Source organism: Aristolochia californica, unplaced genomic scaffold (assembly GCF_029961685.1).
Source record: "Aristolochia californica isolate CCGP_79_NKW_82.1479 unplaced genomic scaffold, dmAriCali1.0.hap1 SCAF_5, whole genome shotgun sequence".
Taxonomy (NCBI): domain Eukaryota; kingdom Viridiplantae; phylum Streptophyta; class Magnoliopsida; order Piperales; family Aristolochiaceae; genus Aristolochia; species Aristolochia californica.
In genome coordinates this window covers 10,952,134-10,961,013 of record NW_027182214.1, presented here as the reverse complement: position 1 = coordinate 10,961,013, position 8,880 = coordinate 10,952,134, and positions in this window count along the sequence as shown.

Below are 8,880 nucleotides of genomic sequence, written 5' to 3'. Positions count from 1 at the left end.
CACATAGTCTCCAGGGAAATAAGATACCTCTCAGTGCTTCTTATCGTAATAGCGTTTCATAGAGTGTTGGGCTTCCTGTAGATGAGTATGTACCTCAATGAGCATAGCGTCTCTTTCAGCTAACGCTTGGCCCAAAGTGATGACTTTGGATGCCTTTGGTTCATATGGTAACAGACGAGGTGGATCTCTGCCATAAACGACCCTGAAAGGTGTAGTTCCCAGTGTTGTGTGGTAAGATGTGTTATAGCAAAATTCTGCCCAAGAAAGCCATTTCACCCACCGTCTAGGTGCGTCCCCCACAAAACAATGAAGATACATTTCAATCGTACGATTGACAACCTCTGTTTGTCCGTCCGTTTGTGGGTGATATGCAGACGCAAATGCCAATTGGGTGCCCTGTAATTTGAATAATTCCTTCCAAAACATACTGGTAAAAATGACATCTCTGTCATTGATAATGGATGAGGGAATTCCGTGTAATCGGATAATGTTGTCCATAAATAATTGAGTGACCTGAGCAGCAGTATATGGATGCGCCAAAGCAATGAAGTGACCATATTTTGAAAATGGATGAGGGAATTCCGTGTAATCAGACAATGTTGTCCATAAATAATTGAGCGACCTGAGCAGTAGTATATGGATACGCCAAAGCAATGAAGTGACCATATTTTGAAAACCGATCAACGATGACGAATATCACAGATTTACCTGATGAAATGGGAAGGCCAACAATGAAGTCCATGGAAATGTCGGACCAGATTTGAGACGGTAGTTGTAGAGGTTGCTTTAGGCCTACCGGACTTAAAGATTCGGCCTTGTTTCGTTGACAAATCTGACAAGCAGCTACATAATCAACAATTGTGCTCTTCATGCCCTTCCAGTAAAAGTCCCAACTAATTCAGAAATATGTTTTTTGTCGACCCTCATGTGTGCTATCATGGATAGAGGACAGGATGGTGTGAAGAAGTGGGGATGTATGATGCATAAAGATCCTACTTTTGTAGAGTATGAGACGATCCTGAATCGTCCAATGAGGAGCTGTTGTCCCCTGTTGAATATCCTGATATAATGACATGAGATCCGGATATTGATGTACTTCCTCACAAATAGAATCTAATACCAGTGAACGTGGGTGACTGATAGCATAAACTTGTGTGGCTGAATGATCCCGACGTGATAAAGCATCAGCCCCCAAATTCGAACTACCTGGCTTATAGTGAACCGTAAAATCAAAGCCCATGAGTTTAGTTAACCAATGTTGTTGTGGGGATGTGGTGAGGCGCTGTTCAAGAAGATACTTGACGCTGCAATGATCTGTACGAATGAGAAATGGTCATCCCCAGAGATAAGGTCGCCAATGTTGGACAACCTTGGCTAACCCAATCAATTCCCTTTCATATGCAGCTAACTTATGGTGGTGTTGTCCCAACTGATGGCTGAAATAAGCAATGGGGTGTCCCAATTGTTGTAACACTGCCCCTATACATCCCCCGGATGCATCACATTCCACCACAAAGTCTTCCTCAAAATCTGGTAATTGTAGGACTGGCGCTGAGGCTAAGGCCTCCTTTAACAGGTGAAAGGCGTGTTCCGCTGACGAAGACCAATGGAAGGCATGTTTTTTGAGAAGATTGTTGAGTGGTGCTGCTATCTGGCCATAAGATTGGATAAATTTTCTATAATATCCTGCTAGGCCCAAAAATCCCCTTAATGCTGTGATGGAGGTGGGAATCGACCAATCTTTTACTGCTTGTATCTTGCTCTAGTCAACTTTTATGGCCATAGCTGATAAGACGTGGCCCAAATATGCCACCTCAGATGTACCCATAGAGCATTTTGATTGATTCAAAACCAAATGATGAGAGCGTAGAATGGTAGAAACCTGATGGAGGTGGTGGAGATGTTCTTCCCAATTTTTGCTGTAGACCAGAATGTCATAAAAAAAGACTAACACATAGTTGCACAGAAGTGATGAAAATACCTCATTCATGAGGGCCTGACAGGTGGAGGGTGCATTGGAGAGACCGAAGGGCATGATGAGGAACTCGAAATGACCGTGATGTGAACGGAATGCAGTCTTCTCCACATCTGTCGGGTGAACTCTTATTTGATGATAGTCCGATTTCAAATCTAATTTGGTAAAAATTGTAGCACCATGTAACTCATCCAGCAACTCGTCCACGACTGGAATGGGGAACTTGTCTTTAATTGTCTGCAAGTTGAGTTGCCTATAGTCGACACAAAACCTCCATGATTTATCCTTTTTACGTACTAGTAACACTGGTGAGGAAAAAGGAGATCGACTGGGCTGGATCACACCTTAAGCGAGCATATGCATGCACTGTCGTTCTATTTCATCTTTCTGTATATGTGGATAACGATAAGGCCGCACCACTATTGGATCAGTTCCCAACTTTAAACGAATACGGTGATCGCAGTGACACACTGGTGGTAGACCCGTAGAGTCATTAAATAAATCCGCAAATGCTGTAAGTAAAGGAGCTAACTGACCATCACCATTGTGCTGAAGCTGTAAAGTGTGAAGTGCGTTAGGGACCTGTGCCACAATACCTTGTAATGTAATCTGACCCTGTGGTGCTGTAAAGGTCATAGTCCGAGCCTGAAAGTCCCATAATATAGGTCCTAATAACTGAAGCCATTTGACCCCGATCACCAAATCAAGTCCAGCCAAGGGAATGACTAGTAAATCTGCTTGAAATGAATGTCCCTCAATGGTGAAAGGTGTGTTTGCACATAAACCCACACTTAAAATTTTAGCCCCATCGGCCATTGAAACCGAGAGTCCCCTTTTCTGTTGAATTTCCAATCCCAATTGTTGCGCGGCTGGTTCACTTATAAAATTATGTGTGCTGCCCGAATCAACTAAAGCAAGTAGCATGAGATGATGTAACCTGGCCTTTACCTGCACGGTGTTAGAACTACGCATGCCATGCATGGCATGGAGGGAGAGCTCTGGTTGTTGTTTTACCTCTTCAACAAATTCATGTTCAGGAAGCTCTTCTGAATCTTCTTCCAACAGTTCAATACTGAATAAGCGTTTACAGGTATGACCTAGAAGGAATTGTTCATCACAATTAAAACATAGGCCTTTGGCCTTTCGAGCTTCCATTTCCTGTTTAGTCAAAAATTTGCGTGGCATAGTGTGTGGAGGTACACTGGTAGACTGATCTACTCGGTTAGGGGTAGAGGACCCAAAACGTGGACCAAATGTAGTACCTTGTGTTCTGTTGTTCCAAAAATGGTTTTCGGTGTAAAGACTCTTTTAGGACTCTCTGTTTGTGTTCCACAGCTCTGGCATAATTCATTGCTGAGTCCAAATCTGTCAGACCAAGTAATTCCACTTCCAATCTAACCGCCTCTGTCAATCCAGCATTAAAAATCTGAACATGTAGGTGAGGAGGAACAAATTCACTAGCTCGGGCCAACCTTTCTTGGAACATTTTTTGGTAAACTTCTAAGGTGCCTGTCTATTTATAGTTGATCAATTCCCCCACTGGGTTGCTGCTAGCTGGAGGTCCAAACCTCAACTGGCAAGCATGTTTAAAGTGCAGCCAATCCTGAGTGGAATGGATATTTCGGTAGTGATGGAACCACATGAGCGCTTCATCTAGCAGGTGGTAGGCAGCCAAAGTAACCTTGTCCATTTCGATCGTTTGTTGATGATAGAAGAATTGTTCACATTTTGTGAACCACAATAAGGGATCTTTAGAGCCATCATATGTAGGAAAGTTAAGTTTAAAGTACCTTGGAACCGTGGGTGGTCCTTGTGCGTGAGTAGCCATGGGAACCAGTGGTTGGTGCAGGGGTGGATTTGGTGGTGGCATGAATTGTTGTTGATGTACTAGTTGTTGTTGAAAATTGGTTGCTGGTGGAGGTGTTGGTGCTTGAAGTGCAACAAGTTGCCGGATGACTGTTTGGAGAGATGATTCCAGCATATGTAATGTATTATTGATGTGAGAAATTTCAGTACCTTGAAGAGTGGATCATTTTTGAAGTTCTGAAAGTACTTGACGTATGTCCTCTGGAGAAGAGGAATCACCAAGGGTGGACCTGTCTGACACCACGTTGTTAGGATCCTCACGAGCCATGGATCTTGTCACCCTCCTCTCTTCTCTTCCTTCCATTACCTTGCTTGACGTTGAGATGGAATGAGGGAATGATGGAGATTGAATTTCGGAAAGGAGAATTTCGGAAAGGAATTGGGGAAAAATGGGAGAGAGCTTGAAGGAGCTCTTGACCTGTTTATCTAATTTACTCTAGCTAAAGTAAACTCAATTCATATCTCTCATTACCCTAGCCGTCCCCTTAAATACGGTTGAGGACGTCCAAAACACTAAAGACCCCTTATCTAATTTACTCTAGCTAAAGTAGACTCAATTCATATCTCTCATTACCCTAGCCGTCCCCTTAAATAGGGTTGAGGATGTCCAAAACACTAAAGACCCCTTGGGTCAAGGGTTCATACCAATAAATGCTAAAACCAACCCAAACCAAAAACAATTACACGGAAATTGAAAGCACATTCATTAATTCCTACGCTTGTTGGTAACTCGTGATGCTATAGAGTCCATAACATGTTGTGGTACTACAAAAACCATTACTGCCAACAGTGCCACTACTGAAAACAGTGCTGATAATTCTGTGAGTAGTAGTAGCAACAGTGACTCATGGAGCACAATTATCTATTGTTGTGGGCACAACAGATACTCCTATGCAGGATGTAGCTAATTCTGGCCGGACAGAGACAACAACAAAATTAATTTTTGTACTTACTGCATGTACAATTAGTGGAGCTCTTGCGCCCAAGATGTTGTTGATATTTAAAATTGTTGCTGCTATTGCGGTGAAGATAAGGGCACCCCCAGCAAAAAATACAAACTGAAAATAAGAGCATCACCTGAAATATTCTGACTTTGAACAAATGAGACAAGACTTGAATGTGGTTGTGCAAGGTGGGAACATTGATGATGCTTGCAGTGTATTTAATGGATTACCTGCCATTGATTTAGTCTCAAATGAAATCTTATGTGACAGAGGGGTTGTTGTTAGGTTCATCCCTTGCCATGGATTGAATCACCCTTCTTTCCTCTCTTCCCTCCATGGATGATCTTGACGTTGGGAGAGAATTGTTGTTTCTTGAACGAGTAATGGTGGAACTCAATTAGAACGAAGGAGCTTTGGAGGAAGCTCAACCTTGGACCTCAAAAGGAGAATCCGACCTAGACCTCTGAGGGAGAATCTGACCTATAAAGTATAATTTTCTCAATACTTGCCTCTCTTCTCCTTCACGATCCCCTAAATAGGGTTGAGGACGAAAATACAAAGATGACCCATAGGTCAAGTGGTTCACGCCACATTACACTGAACCAACCCAAAGTAAACCAAACCAAATAAAGTAAACCAAACCAAATTGAAATTACATGAAAAGTAAATTGACATAATTTAATTCCTATGCCTATGGATAACCCATGATGCTATGGAGTCCATAACATCACCACCCCCCCCCCCCCCCCCCCCCCCCCCCCCCCCCCCCCCTGGAGAAAGAGCTTGTCCTCAAGCTCAAAGTATGGGTAGAGTGTGCGAAACGCCGCTAATGGCTCCCTTGTCGTGTCACTGGGGTCAGCATCTGCCCATTGCACTAAGATCTCCCAATCACCCTGAATACGGCGAGTTTGTAATACCTGTGCCGGGGTAGAAAGTACACGTCCCTCATGGAGTGGGGGCAGCGGGGTGTGCAGCAAAGGTGAATCACCTTGGAAGGCCTTTAATTGTGAGACATGAAAGACGTTGTGAATTCTGGCCTCTAGCGGAAGCTGCAATCTGTAGGCTACTGTTCCAATGCGGTCCATCACCTGAAAGGGACCATAATATTTAGGAGAGAGCTTGTGACATTTGGAGGCTGTCAATGACAGCTGCCTGTAGTGTTGGAGATGCAACCAAACATAATCTTCAGGAGAAAAGAAGACTTCCCGGTGCTTCTTGTCATAATATTTTTTCATAGAATGTTGTGCCTTCTGTAGATGAGTGTACACCTCAGTGATGAATTGTCTCTTTCAGCTAAAGCTTGGTCCAAAGTGGAGACTTTAGAGGCCCCTGGTTCATAGGCTAAAAGACGGGGAGGTTCTCTACCATATACCACCTTGAATGGGGTTGTGCCGAGTGCCCTATGGTAGGAGGTGTTGTAACATAACTCAGCCCAGGCAAGCCACTTAATACACCTCTTAGGTGAGTCCCCCGTGAAACAGCGGAGATACATTTCAATGGTTCTATTGATGACCTCTATCTAACCATCAGTCTGCGGATGGTAGTCTAAAGAAAAGGCTAACATTGTGCCCTGTAACTTGAAAAGTTCTTTCCAGAAGGTACTTGTAAAGATTGCATCCCTATCATTGGTAATTGAATTAGGTATCCCATGTAAGCGGACAATGTTATCCTTAAAAAGTTGAGCGACCTGAATTGCAGTGTAAGGATGCGCCAGAGGAATGAAATACCCATACTTAGAGAAACGATCCACCACTACAAGGATAACAGATTACCCAACGAAGAGGGAAGTCCATCTATGAAGTCCATAGAAATATCAGACCAGACCTGTGATGGAAGCTGAAGTGGTTGGAGCAACCCTGCTAGACTTAATGTTTTAGCTTTATTCCGTTGACAAGTCTGACAAGCCACCACATAATCAGTTATACTGTGCTTCATGCCCCTCCAATAAAATTCCCTACTGATCTGGAAATATGTTTTTTGTCGGCCCTCATGTGTACTGTCATGGAAGGAGGCTAAAATGCTGTTAATCAGAGGGGACGTGTGGTGTAGAAAAATTCTATTTTTGTAGAGGACGAGATTGTCCTGAACCCTCCCATTGTTTACCATTGTCCCCTACTGGATGTCCTAGCATAAGGAGATAATATTCGGGTACTGTTGTGCCTCTTCCCATATAGAATCCAACAAGAGAGCTCTGGGCTGACTGCTGGCATTTAATTGCGGCTCTGGAATGTTCCTGCGAGATAATGCATCAGCCCCTACATTCAAACTTCCCGGTTTATACTCGAAAGAAAAGTCAAACCCCATAAGTTTACTTAACCAATGCTATTGTGGTGAATTAGTGAGACTGCTCAAGAAGACACTTGAGGCTGCAATGATTAGTGCGAATAAAAAAAGAACGTCCCCATAGATAAGGGCGCCAATGCTGTATAGCTTTCGTCAATCCGATCAATTCTCTCTCATAAGCTGCCAACTTGTGGTGGTGTTGGCCCAGTTGACGGCTAAAATAAGCAATCGGGTGGCCCTGTTGGTGCAACATTGCTCCAATACCGCCCCCCGAAGCATCACATTCCACTACAAACGACTCATCAAAGTCAGGGAGCTACAAAACTGGGGCTGATGATAAGGCGTCTTTCAATTGCTGAAAGGAATGAGCTGCTGTCTCTGACCAGGTAAAAGCATTTTTCTTGAAGATATTGTTGAGTGGATCTGCAAGCTGGCCATAGCAACGAATAAATTTTCTATAATATCCAGCTACGCCCAAACATCCTCTTAAGGCTGTAATAGACGTAGGAATAGTCCAATCTGTGACCGCCTGTATCTTACTCTGGTCTACCTTCACACCCGCTACTAAAATAATGTGGCCCAAGTATGCCACTTCTGATGTGCCCATAGAACATTTTGACCGATTTAAAACCAAATGATGTGAAAGTATAAGAGAAAATACCTGGTGAAGGTGCTGAAGATGTTCTTCCCAGCTGTTGCTATAGACCAAAATATCGTAAAAAAATACCAATACGTATCTTCTCAAGAGAGAGGAAAATACCTTAGTCATGAGGGCCTGGAAGGTGGAAGGCGCATTTGACAGACCAAATGGCATTACGAGGAATTCAAAATGGTCGTGATGCGTGCGGAATGCTGTTTTCTCCACATCTAATGGATGAACTCGGATTTGATGATAGCCAGATTTCAAATCGAGTTTAGTAAAAATAGTAGCTCCATGTAGCTCGTCTAACAGCTCGTCCACCACTGGAATAGGAAATTTATCTTTAATCGTATGGGCATTGAGTTGTCGGTAATCCACACAGAACCTCCATGACTTATCATGCTTGCGGACTAGTAATACTAGTGAGGAAAAAGGAGACCTGCTGGGCTGAATAATACCCTGTGCTAACATCTGCTGGCACTGCCTTTCAATCTCATCCTTCTGTAAGTGGGGGTAACGATACGGATGCACAACTACCGGCTTAGTACCCGTTTTCAAACGGATACGGTGATCACAGTGCCTAATTGGCTGTAAGGCAGTAGGGTCTTGAAAGATATCTTCAAATTCTGTAAGTAAGTGAAATAACTTATATGTGTTTATGGACTAGACTTGGGCAACCTGTAGTGCGCAGGTGAGTGGTGCTTGTGTGACATGCAATATAATCTGATGTTGGTACTCTATAAAAGACATGGTTAGAGCTTGGAAATCCCATAGTATTGGTCCCAACAATTATAGCCATTTAATTCCTAGTACCAAATTGAATCCTGATAGTGGAATCACCAAAAAATCTGCAACAAATGCATGTCCCTCAATATCAAAGTGTGTGGCTGGTGATATGCCTACACTAGTAATTTTAGCCCCATTGGCTACTGATATAGAAAGACCAGTCTGGTGCTGTACTACTAACCCCAGTTGTTCTGTTGCCTGCTGACTGAAGAAATTATGTGTACTGCCCGAGTCAACTAAAGCCAGTAACTGTAAATGATGTAATTGGGCTTTAACTTGCATTGTGCTTGAACTGCGTAGACCAGTCATAGCATGAAGGGAAATCTCTGGACCTTCTTGTTCAGTTTCCACAATTTTCTCCTCTGGTGGTATTTCTTCTCCATCCT